Genomic DNA, 13916 nt, shown 5'->3' with positions numbered 1-13916 from the left:
ATTCTGTCTATCCCTATGCACACTGTAATTACTAGGAAAAAAATGAAGATTTCTTTTCCTTTTCTCTTTTCTAGCTATCAAGTCAAAACACAGAGGATATGGGCCACCTAACTTTCACTGTAATGCCCTGGTTGAGGATAATTCCTAAATAGCTAGGCCCTAGGCACCCCCTTGTAGAGTTTTTTGATAATTACCATTGTTTCATGTAGTTTTTCTGTGTTTCCTATAGGTGTTCATTGTAGGATGTTCGAGACTAACTTTGTTCTTCGATGACTCCTCCAAGTGGTCCCATTTATCTAAATCTCTAAATGAATGATGTGTGCATGAAAGTTAGGGATTTTTTCTATTTATGGTTGATTCCTTGGAGCGGTGTGCTGGTTGGCAGGGTACATGATTTCTCCTTTTGGACTGTTGGCCCACCATTAGTTATCATGCGGTCCTTTCTCGTAATCATCATCCACTCCTGTACAACTTAACTCGACCACCTTTCTAACTTATTTGCTTTGATGTGACATTACCACATGGCCTACTGACTAGAACTTCACTTTTTGTTTCTGGGCTGAGGGTGGCCAAGTTAGCTGTCCACCTTCAACTTATAAAACCAACTTTTTCATATTCTTACTCTTTTATCATATTCGTACTTCAGAAAGAGTGTGGATGAGGTGCCATACCTGTGGCTTCCTTCACTCGATCAATGCATGCTGGAGGGTGGCTCTGCTACACTTCTTCTTATTCAGGTACATGTTCTCCTTTGCTCTTGTTGTTTTGATTTCACCCAACTGATATGTTTGTCTTCTTTGTTGTGATGTGAAAGTGTTGGAATTTTCCACTGCTGCTGAGCTCTGGATAAGTGCCATAGTGCCTATAGGGGTGTTGATACTCTTTCTTTGCATTAACGCTGAAGGAGGATCATGGAGACTGCTGCTGTCATAATACACGCTGCTACAGGGTTTCTTGTAGTACTACAAGAAATCCTACAACTGCCTCTTTAATAATTTTTTTTTTTTTGGAGGAGGAATAGGTATTGAAGTAGGAGTGGAAGGGGTGGAAATGGGGAAAATGGAATGGTAGGTGAGGTAGGCTACTGATGGTATGGCCCTTGGACTTTTCTTTATTTTCCTTTTCTTTCTTCCTTTTTTATTTTTATTTTTTCTTTCTGAGTGGTTTCCTTGATGGAAACAGAGGGTGGCATGATCATAAATTGGTGTTGGGTGAGATGTGGTGAGGTCAATGGCATCCTCTTTGAACCCAGAAAAAGCTTGCATCATTATTTCTCAACTGGGATTCCATTCTTGTAGAGTTTCTGGATATCCTTTAGTACTATAGGAAACTCTTGTAGTAACTACATGAAATCCTGTAAAAGTCAGAAAATTCCATGTAAAGTGGTTTTCTTTGTTTGGAGATGAGAATGGATGGTGGGCATGGAAGATATGAAATGAATGAAGGAAGAATTGGGTCTTTCTTGGCTTACTTCCCTCTAAACTTGGTGTCCTTTGTTGCCTTGAAAACATGCAAAAATCACAGACTTTTATTAGTGGGCAGGTTTGAGGTCCCTACCATAACATTTTTTTGTTTTTTTAATATATATATATATATATATATATATATATATATATATATATATATATATATATATATATATATATATATATATATATATATATATATATATATATATATTGAAAGACACACAGGTCACCTCAAAGGAGGTTTTCAACCTGTTTTCCTACCCTATGCACATCAAGGGAGGTTGTAATAGATCTGGCATGCAAATATATAAAAATATAAAATATGCCCAGAAATAACAAGATCTGAATATAGAAATGCTTCTCTTTATTAATCAAAACCCTTGAGGTAGGGTAACACCATACAATCACTCCTTAAGGAAGGAGAACACTCCACAATCCATATGCTTTCCAACACAATAATACTTGACATCTCTCCATGGGGAGTCTATAGCCTCTATATACGTTTCAGACATACAATACCATGTGTCATTACCATGGGTCTCTCAATACCATATATCTAATACCATGGGCTTATCACATTATTGCTAACTACTTGTGGTCCCTTACATGATGCAGGTTAACCACTTTATTTATTAACTATGGCCCATCCCATTATTACATTATTCCCTTGGGTACCTCCCTCTGTACCACATACTACCCCCCCTAGGTATACTACATTCCACCCCCTTAAACATGTTTCATCCTCGAAACATAAGAAGAACACAAATAATAAGATCCACTGAAAAGAGTAGTCCACTGGTACCATGCACATGCATCTATCCATCCAAGATAAAGGTGAACCCTCGATCTAGCTGGTGCCTCGCTGGCTTGAGATGGAAGTTGACCCTGGCGGCTCTTCTGTGTTGATGTGTTATGGGTGGTTCGTTGCCCCTCTCTATCTGTCATGCAGGGGTTGTTGTCCTTGTGGCTAATTTTTTGCCATCGTGTTGGTTGTTTTCTTGTAGGGTGATGTGGGTGGTGATATGCTGGAGTTTTAACCAACGGTGTATCTTTCTTTAATTCACCACCTAATGGAGCCTGATTGGTATCTAGTACATGTTGTGGCACCTGCGGTTGTTTCTTATCTTCCAATATTACTTCAACCACGGATTCCTCATCTGATGTATCAGTACCTGTAACATTTTCTGCTTCAGCCTCCTTGGACTCTACCTGTTTATTGATGGAAATATCTTGTAATGTAATTTTCTTATTTTTATACCAGAGCTTCAGGAATTTCTTCTGCACATTAATATTGATAGTACCAATAGATTCCATCCAAGGGTATCCCAAAAAAACATCCAAATTATCCATATCTGAAACATAAAAATCAGAATGCAATACATACTTATCCATAGAAATCTTCAAATCTTTATAAACTTGAACATCCTCATTATCAACCTGTGTGTTTTCCTGGAACTTGCAATTTTTTGCCAAATTAACATTTATAAGATTTTGCTTGCAATTAATATTTATAGACATAATGGTCTTCTCCTTCTGAATACATCCATGAAGCTGTAATAAGGAGATACTAGTAGAAAATAACCCCACACGTTCTCATTATCTTGTTTTCCAGCATGAGATCATTTATCTAAAATGAATTTTTCAAATTCTTCATCTGAAAGTTTGTACAACTTCTTGTTGTCAAGTGATCTCCACCATATGGAAGCCTCATCTTTCAAACTAAGCCATACAAAACCTTTCCAATATTTCTCATATGCTGACTTTTCCCTTCTTATGAATTCTTCAATAGTAGGGCCACATCTTTTCCTGTAAAAAACATCTTGCTAGAAGCCACAAAGAGGGTTTTGAAAAAATCACTTACTTGGCGAAGATTTTGAAATGGCCATAGTTCGGTCAATATTGCACAGGATCCTTATTATGACCCGTTTTCGGAAATGGAACAACCATTCTGCATCTTCCCATGTGATAGAAATCCCAATCTAGGCACTCTGGAATTTTAGATTTGTGCTGCAACTGTCCCTGTCACAAAAAATTATGAAAAAAGAGCTGATTTTAAATCAATGATGTCTCCCCCATCCGGAATCCAATTCAGCCGATTGTTTTTTTGAATTTGGGTATTTTTTTTGCAAAGAATAAAGATATGCAATGCATCTCTAGAAATGAAGATTTATCTTTACCAAACATTTTCTGATATGATTGCACAATTAAAAAATTTCATTCAACTCATTATGCAATAATTTGCTCCCCCTGAGACCAAGTAGGCCTCAGTTTTTGGTGGAAGTTCTTGGCTTCTCTTTTCTTCTCCAAACTTTCATCTGTTGATCCTTCTTCTTCTTGTGTGGTTGACTTTTCATATTCTCCTTTCTCTAGTTATATATCTTGAAACACGTGGGTAGCTTGCAATCCTTGGCCTTATGGCCAATATTTTTACACATAAAACATCTAATGTGACCAAGGAATAAAGGAATAGGTTGATGTCTTCCATCAATATAATTTACATTCCTTGCATGTGCCCTATAATCAATATCCCTATGGACAAAATCATTGCGTGAGAAACAATAACCATAGAATGGACTATTATACCCAATGAATGGGGATCTTCTTTGCAATCAGGCTTGATGTAGCTTCTCCTTTGGTTGTTCCTTTTGATGAGAGAGACTCATCTCTCCATTGCTGTAACTTGCTAATATGTGTCCACGAATTCCACAACTATAACACTTCCCAATTATATTATTCTTCTTTCATCTTCTTCTCTTGTTTTGTTTCTTCTTGCGTGGCTGATGGTTCTTATTATTTTTGCTACAACTAAATTCTCCAACAATTTCATATCTTCTTGTTGATGCTTGAGCACTAGTTTTGAATCTCTCCAATTATTCTATTGCATAAATCGCTTCACCCTTCAATTTCTGGCATTTATCCTCCAACTCTTTGTTTTCAGCCATGAGCCTTTGAATCTCTGCTTCTAGTGCCATGATCTTGGATTGCTCATCATTTTTGAAACAAATGCTTTATCTATCACTGCAATCACTAATGCCTTCATATTCATCTTGTGAGGATGATTCATTAGTTACTGCAATGAAAGTAGAATCCTTTTCATTTATCTCCATTTCTGAAAAATGCAATTTTCCTCCAAGATACATGGTCTGCAACACATCCAACATCTCTTTGGAAGTGTCACAATGCTGCACATGCATGCTATCATATTTTGAAATACTATTCAAAATAATACTTTTAGATAAATCATTAGATTTATCTTTAACAACATATTAAACTGATATCAAAATAATTTCATCAACAGATAAAAAATATGAATCCAATTTTATTCTCCAAGTTGCAAATTTACCTTCGTGAAGCATTGAAATACCTTGCTGATCCATTTCGGTAAATTTACAAAAAATCTGCCAAAATATCCAAGATTCACTCTCCAGTGATCAAGCTACAAACCATAGCCCCGCTCTGATACTAATTGTTGGAAACTAGATCACTACTCATAGGGGGAGTGAATTAGTAATGTGAGCACTTTTAAACTTTTTCTCCAATGAATTGAACTTTACTCATGCATAAACTGAAACACATAAACAAGAACAGATCATCAAACATAAATTAGAAACCATGAAATAAATCACACAGAGGACACAAGTGTTTATTTTGGAAAACTCATCTCGGGCAAAAAACCACCCTACTTCTACTGCGCTACTCAATTATTTTATTATATGATGAACAAATTATACATGGATCTGATCACTCCCATGAGCCTGAAGACTCAACTTCTTTCAAAAATATACTGGCACTATCAGACTGGAAATTGTTTCTCTCATAGATCTATAGACTACCATCTACTGAAAGCCACCACGATCAATGATCCTTGCCCAGTTACTCTTGAAATAACAAATGAATCTACATACTCTGATATGTTGGTACTATCATGACCAATGATCCTTTCCCAGTTTCTACTAAACTATCCAACCACCATTGGAGTGAGAAATCTCTTCCATCTACTAAATCTGCCAATCATTGTATACTCAAAGCCGCCATGCCTTCCCTTCCTCCATGCAAGCCTCCTTTCATATATTTTCAAACTAGAATCCTAAAACTTGTTCAACATGAGCACTGCAACAACATAGCATCAAAGCTCATTAAATGATAAATTTGCAGCACAAGTTGTCATCCAAAAACTCCACACAAATACTCCACGCCAGCTAGAAAATAATCTCCTCAAACTCTACTCCAATCCACGCCTCAACATCTCCCATACTGCATAAACATATGGATGAAACAAGCTTCAGCTCACTACTTCTACATCTGCAATTTGCTTCAGAACTTCTGCACTAGAGAACACATGCAGCTTGCAGGCTCTTCTCCACACGCACACTCTCACAACTCAACTAGACAATCAGCCAACTCACAATGAGCTTCCTGTAATATGTAGATGAACTAAAGTGCTCAACCCAATAATTACTCAGAACTATTGTGCATCACAACTCTGTTCATATGCAAGATTAGATCCAGATTTAGCTCATTGACTCAAACAACCACTAACTCCATTATACTTTTTGATATTTTCAACTTTACTCAGCTTTTGGAGGTCACACGAATGTTTTTATCGTAGACTGAAATGTTTTGATCAAAGAAGTTACCACAACACAAAAATTAGCACAACAGTGCGAGGAATGTGGAGAAAATCTTGTCAAAACCCATAATCGCTCCCTTAGCACTATCCTGCATGCAACTTTAACCTCTTGGATCTATCATTGCTCCCTTAATCATGTCATGTTAGTGACTATGACTTTCCATCCGCTCCCTTGACTCTACATGTATGCGCCCGGGGCTAAAACACAGTGAAAACATCAGTTCTTCAATCCATAATCTCTGCCACCTGTTGGAACATCTTCCTCAAATCCTGAATACTCCTCCAAGCCTATACAACAGGTCTAAAAATAATGAAATAGGCTAAGAATAAGTCATTGACATGCTAGACCTATTTCGTCAACGTTAGGACCAAGACCAACACCTCCAGCTCCTCAAGTAGCAATCACAACATCTCTAAACACCTCGAAAACTTGTAGCGGCAGCTCTGACACTTGAAGTAGTAGCATCCTCAACACCTACAATAGCATCAAGGCATCCGAGTTTCTCCAACACTGGTAGAAGCACCTCCAACACAAGCATCCACAACTCATCACATGAAGCATCAATCAAATGTATCCAAGACATGTAGAGACGTATGTAGCACCAAGAGCAGCACTCCAACTTCCTGCAGCAACAACATCTCCAATAAACACAACATGCCAACCTCAAACCAATTCACATGTGGATTCATGTCCAAGACAGCAACCACAACATCATCTCCACTAGGTCTAGTCATAAGGATGTTGACATTAATGCCAACTAACAAGACCATCGACCAATCATTCATCACCAACGCTCATCACTCATGCATATGACTAGCAACACCAAGAGCTTGTTGACATCAATGCCAACACTACAATGCCAATAGTTATTGTCTATTTGGATGACATATTGGTATATAGTGCTACCTAGGAGGATCATATTTCACATTTAACGCAGGTGATTGAAACATTGAAGAAGCACCAACTGCTAGAAAATCTCAAGAAGGGTGAGTTTGCACAATAGCCTTTGGTGTATTTGGGGTATGTGATCGGTGGAGGAGGGCTGAAAATAGATCCTTCCAAGAGGGAGTTCATCATGAAATGATCGGTGCCTACTAATGTTTATGAGGTTAGGAGTTTCATTGGGGTAGCACAAGACATGAGGCAATTCATAGCCCCATTTTCATCAATAACAACGCCACTCCACGCCATAACAGCAAGTGGCACGAGTTCCAATGGGGAAATGGTCAGGAGAAGGCTTTCGAGGAGCTAAAGAAGAATATCAGTCAAGCATCAGTTCTAGCATTACCAAACTTGCAATGACCCTTTGAAGTGGAGACAGATGTGAGTGGATATGTTATGGGAGTTGTCTTGATGCAGGGAGGAAGGAATGTATGCTACCATTATGAATTATTTCATGGGGCAATTCTTAACTACCCTCCCTACGACAAGGAGCTCTATGCCATGGTGCAAGCTATGAAGAAGTTGAAGCACTATATAATGGGAAAGGAGACAACAATCCACACAGTTCACTAGTTGTTACAGTACTTGCAGGCCCAGTGTAAGCTATAACATACCATGAATTACAAGTGGATGGGGTTTTTACAGCAGTTTCATTTTGTAATCAAATATAAGAATGGAAGCACAAATAAGTTGGCCGACATGCTTTCAAGGCCACCCACATCAAATATTACAACTTTGGAGACTCTTATGCACATGGATCCGTTCACCCATGATGCATATAGATAGGCATATTCAGAGAATGAGTACTTCAAGGAGGTGTATCAGCAGTTGCAGAGTCAGAATCATGTACATGATGACAACAACATCATTGAATACTGTCTCCAGGATGGGTTACTCTATAGGTTGGATAAGTTATGTCTTCCTAAAGGTGAGTAATTATAGATTATTAGAGAGGCTCACACCTCCAAGGTTGTAGGGCACTTTGGTGTAGGGAAGATTATGACTAACTTGCAGAGGTATGTGTATTGGCCCAAGATGCAAGAACAAGTAGCTAGGTTCATAAGAGGATATGTGCTTTGTTGAACTAGGAAGCCTAGCAATAGGAAAAAGGGTCTATATCATCCCTTAAGTGTACCTACTCGTCCTTGGGAAAGCATTTCCATGGACTTTGTGGGAGGTTTATCGACAACTAAGAAGGGACATGACTACTTGTTCATTGTAGTTGACAGGTTCAACATGATGTGTATTCTGATGCCCTATAAAAAGAACATCAGCAGATAAGAAGCAACAAACTTGTTCTTTGGATAGGTATGGGTGAAGTTTGGGATACCAGGGAGCATCATTTCAAACAAGGATACAAGAAGCATAGTTATCGACAAACGATCGCTCGATTTTCAAAAGTGGTGATTCAGAATACATATTTTTTTTGGAGCATATTTTTCGCACTTTAAATGTTCTTATGTATCAAGTATGAACTTTTTTTTTTTTAAATGTTAGTGATTTTCATGCTGATTTTGAAAAGTGTTGATGCAACATCAACACATTTTTTTATAGGGATTATTTTTGACACTTTAATTTTTTTTATGTATCAAGTATGAAAATTTTTTTTGTTAGTGATTTTCATCTTGATTTTGAAAAGTGTTGATCCAACATCAAACCCTTTTGTTTAGAGTGCTTATTTTTTACACTTTAAATTTTCTAATGTGTTAAACATAGATATTTTTTTAAATGTTGGTGATTTTTATGTTGATAATGAAACATAAAAATAAAAATAAGAAAAAACAACAAAAAAAAATCAAATATAAAATATATATATATAAAAATAAAAGAAATAAAACAATAGAAAAGGTAAAAAAAAAAACAAAATTAACTTGTAAAAAAAAACTAAAAACAAAAAACAAAAAAAACAAAAATAAAAGTAAAAAAATATGAAAAAAATAAAATATTGAAAAGAAATAAAAACAATAAAAAAACACAAAAAATAATGATGATGATGATGGTTAATGTCCACTGAGACCAAACTTTGGTCTAACGGACCTAAAGAAACGAATTATTTAGTTTGATTTAAGATTTTATTCCTATGCTCAAAAAGCTTGGAGAGAAGCCTCTTGAGTTCACTATAATCGTGGCATCGTAAAAGGCTAGGAAGGTCAGTATTGCAACAAAGATTATGAAACTGAGATCTAATGTGATTGTACATGGGCCACTCTAAGAGGAAGTGATTTTCATCTTCAATGTTCATATTCTCACAGATATGGCAGATCCTTTCCATCCATGGTGTTTTAGGAATTGCCCAATGACCCGTTTCACTATGGATCTCATGAGAGTTTGTTCTAATCTTGGCTATATTAATTTTCTTCTTTGAGCTAATTAAAACAAAGAGATACTTTTGATATTCTAGGGTGGGGTTGATGACCTCCTTATAATATCTTAATTTTCTTTTAGCCGCTAAATCTTTCTCACACCATATTTTTTCTTTGAACTTAGAAGTAACAATATTTTTAATGTTATTAATGTTTTTCAATGCAACATTCTCGTCAATCTCCCAATGGTTTAACCAGGCCCTGGTGTCTTTATACCAACCTCGTTTGAGCCTTAGGTGGTTTTGGCTGGAATTTAAAGCTAGCTTAGGAAGTCTATGGTCTCCTATGTTATTGAGTTTGTGCTTGTGCAACAGAAGCCTAGTCATAGCTAGACTCTCGATAGGGGAAAAACCCACTTTTGTAAGGAGAATAGTACAAGGTGTATTGCTTTTAATTTTGAGGTTATACATTATAAAACGCTTCTGGATTTGCTCAATCTTTCTCTAGGATTCTCTAGAGGTGCTGCAACCCCAAGCCTCACATCCATATAAGATAACAGGAGTGACTAAAGTATCGAAGAGGAACTTCTTTCTATCCCACATTACGAGGTTTTCCGTTTTATAATTATTTTCAAGACCAAAATAAGCTTTCCACCCGCCATTAATCGTTTTCACAATGCTATAGTTCTAGTTGAGCTTGTGATGAATATCAATTCCTAGGTACTCGTAAGAAGATACTTCCTCCAAGTTACTATTTTCATACATAAAATTAGTGTAAGTGTCATTCTTGGATTTGATAATCATAACTTTTGTTTTGTCAGTGTTAATAGTCATACCCATGGTAGAGCAGAAATCCTTAAGGAGTCTAAGTTGCTTATCAAGATCAGATGGGCACCTTGCGAGAAGAACAATATCATCAGCATAGAGAAGAAGGATGATCACTGATTTTTTACAAAAGAAAATAAAAATTCAAATATTGAAAAAAATAAGAACAATAAAAAATAAAAACAATAAAAAATAAAAACACAGAATTAAAAAAAATAAAATAACAAGTAATACATAAATAAAAAATAAAAATATATATATATATATATATATATATATATATATATATATATATATATATATATATATATATATATAAGACAAAAAGAAAGACTATAAAATGTAAAAAAATCAAAATTAACTTGTAAAATTTAAAAATTTAAACAAAAACTAAAAATAAAAACAAAAAAATAAAATATTTCAAAAATACAACATAATTTAAGAAAAATAAAAAATTAACAAAGACAATTTTTTTTGAAGTTAAAAAAAATAAAAAAATAAAATTAAACATCAAAATAAAAACCATTTAAAAAAAAAATTAAAAATCATTATAATAAAAATCATTTAAAAAAAAATAAAAATTAAAATAAATAATAAATAATAATAATAATAATAATTAAAAAAACAAAAAAAAAGAAATAGGCCTTGGGTGGTAGGGGCCGATTCCGTCGGCCCCTGCCACACTTGACCTGTTTGGCCGTGGGGGTGGTCAGGGAGGGAGTTCTGCAACTCCCTCCTCGCCCACCCCTGTGGCCCAACAGGTCTGGGGTGGGCAAGGAGAGAGTTGCGCAGCTCCCTCACCAGCGACCTTCGTGGCCCAACAGGTCTGAGGTGGTGGGGGTCGATTCCCAGAATTGGCCCTTGCCACCCTCGACCTGTTTTTTTTGTCTTTTTTATTTTTATTTTATTTTTTTAAATAATTTTTATTATAACGTTTTATTTAAATTTAAATTTTTTATTTTTTTTAATGATTTTTATTTTAATGTTTAATTTTATTTTAATTTTAAAATTTTTTTAATTTATTTTTTAATGTTTTATTCTAATTTTGTTATTTTTTTAAACTTTTTATTTATTTATTTATTTTAATTATTTTGTTTTTATTATTTAACTTAAAAAGGAATTATTTTTGTTCTTTTTTTTCATTAATTTTATTTTTGTTCTTAAATTATGTGTATTTTAAAAATATTTTCAATTTTTTGTTTAAATTTTAGAAGTTAATTTTGGTTTTTTTACATTTTATAGTTTTTTTGTCTTTTTTTTTTATATATTTTATATATTTGATTTTTTTTGTCATGTTTTTTATTTTTATTTTTTATGTTTTATTATTTGTTATTATTTTTTAGATTTTTGTTTATTGTTTTTATTTTTTTTCAATATTGTTTTTATTTTTCTTCTTTTGTATTATTTTTTTTTATGTTTTTTTTATTGTTTTTATTTTTTTCAATATTTGATTTTTTTTCTTTTGTATTTTTCATATATATATATATATATATATATATATATATATATATATATTGAAGGGTCTGTGTCGATGCTCATCTAGCTACCCTATCCTACAATGTGTCAATTTCATGGTTGGTCTCTAAGTTTTCATTACAATGGGTCTAGTTCACCTACACTGTGTGTCAATTTGATGGTTGATTTTTAAATTTTTGTTGCAATGTATCAAGTTGTCTTAGGCTAAGATTTTAAAATTGCTATACATTTAGCATTTAAAAAATAAATTATTCTTGGTATAATAACTTTCATTCAGGGGTTCATTTTCAAAGGTTTTTTAGCCATTAAATTTTTCCATAATGTCATGTTTGAAACATTTTGAAAACTTAAGATTTTTTTGTAGTCATAATCTTTGGTTTTAATTGCATGGTTGAAAAATTGTCAAGATTTTAATGTTTTTCTAAGTCATGATATTTTATCTTTAATGCTATTGTTGAAAATAGTTATAAGTATTTTTTCTTTAGCACCATGCCTGAAAATTGTTGGAATTTTAAGGTTTTTCAAAGACATGATATATTATATTTAACGTCATTCTTGAAAATTGTTGGAAATTTAAAAATTTTCGGAGTCATGATATTTTATTTTTAACATCATTATTAAAGAATCTTGATTTTTTTGTTTTTTGCGACAGTAACGGTTAGTTTTATTGGGCGACAAACAAGCTGCCGCGGGCTTTTACGGTTCTGCAAAAACAGAGACAGATATCTGGGGAATTCTTCATGGAAATGGTATTATTCGCCACTAATCCGGAGGAATGCCAGACCATCCGTTGTTCGGAGCCAGAGAAATAAGCTTCAATGAATTTGACATGAGATCTCTTAGTGTTGACTGTTGGAATAGAAGGAACAGCGCGCTGTGCCAGAGGACCTCCAACGGAGCCTGAACTTGCTGTGCCAAAGAACATCAATGCAGTTGATCTTCCTGCTGATCTTGATCTTGCTGAATGACCACGCTATGGAGAAAATGCTTAGGAACCTGAATGACCACGCTATGGCGTAGGAACCTGATTGACCACGCTATGGAGAAAATGCTTCTTCATCTGGGAGCTCCATCACAAATGTTGCGAAGATCAGTGGATGCTGCTTTCCGGGAGTAAGAGACTCTGTTTGTGCTGAACCCAGCCTTCAGGATTAGAAATGGAGAGAAAATCAAAGCTGATACTGAGATGCGCCCTTGAGGAACCTTTGAGGGTTCTTGAAAAACAGGATCAAAACAGAAAATAGAGGGCGGTAAAACGATAGCTGAATTCAGGCTTGAACTAATCGGATTACTTAGGTTGATTTGAGAATAGGTCCCGAATAGCAGGAATGAGGAAGGGATAGGACACCCTTAGATCAAGAAGGATAGAAAGGTCGATCAACAGGAAAATTAAGGAATGGGACAAGTAGACTCAATTGAATTGACCACCAGGGTTCTCCGAGAGCAGAGGGAGCCAAGATTGGCCTCCATATCTGCTTGAGAATTGAGGTTCCTTAAGATATGATAGAAGGAGATTTTATTGAATTTGGGCAGTAATAGCCTGATTTTTCTGATAATGGTGGCTAATTGAACCTGATGGGAGGTCTTAGGTTGTAGCATTGCCTGGATGATAAGTCTTGAATCTCCAAAGACTGAGAGAGAAGGGATATTTCTGTGAATAGCCATAGTCAGCCCCTGCCACAATGCAAGAGCCTCCGCTCTGTTGTTGGTTTCGATTCCCAGACCCCAATGGAATCTCAGAACCGGAGAACCTCCAGGACTCAATAGAATTCCACCACTGCCAGCAACCCCAGGGTTTCCTTTAGAGGCCCCGTCGAAGAATAAACAATGATCCTCCAGGGCTGATCTCCACTTAATGAACTCTAGTTCTTCCAGCCTAATCTCCCAGTTGGCATGGACGGGAACAGAAGGAGAGGGCCTTTCCATCAGGTTTGGAACCAGATCTTTGAACCATTGCTCCTCTTCTTTGGCCAGGCACGTTTCGTTCCTTGAGGTTGTATTGGCTTCCAAAGCCTCGCCCAACAAAGCTTTAATTTTTGAGATAACTCTTATTGCAGTGCAATTTTCTTCTCGGAAAATTCTGTTATTCCTTTCCAACCACAGTTTCCAGCAAATGAATTTAGGGATCCACATCCAACTGGTTTTAAGAAGACTTTTATTTTTAAGGCAGAAGGGAGATAAGCTGGCCCAAGTTCTGAACAGGGCAGGGATGTTATCAGGAAAATCAAGGTTAAATGGTTCTATCAGCAGCACTCCCTTCCAGACTTCTTG

The sequence above is a fragment of the Pinus tabuliformis genome, chromosome 2_1 (assembly GCF_031772625.1).
Source record: "Pinus tabuliformis cultivar Carrire ecotype Pingquan chromosome 2_1, CPIR1, whole genome shotgun sequence".
Classification (NCBI taxonomy): Eukaryota; Viridiplantae; Streptophyta; class Pinopsida; order Pinales; family Pinaceae; genus Pinus; species Pinus tabuliformis.
The sequence above is the reverse complement of the archived record's forward strand: the minus strand, read 5'-3'. Positions refer to the sequence as shown.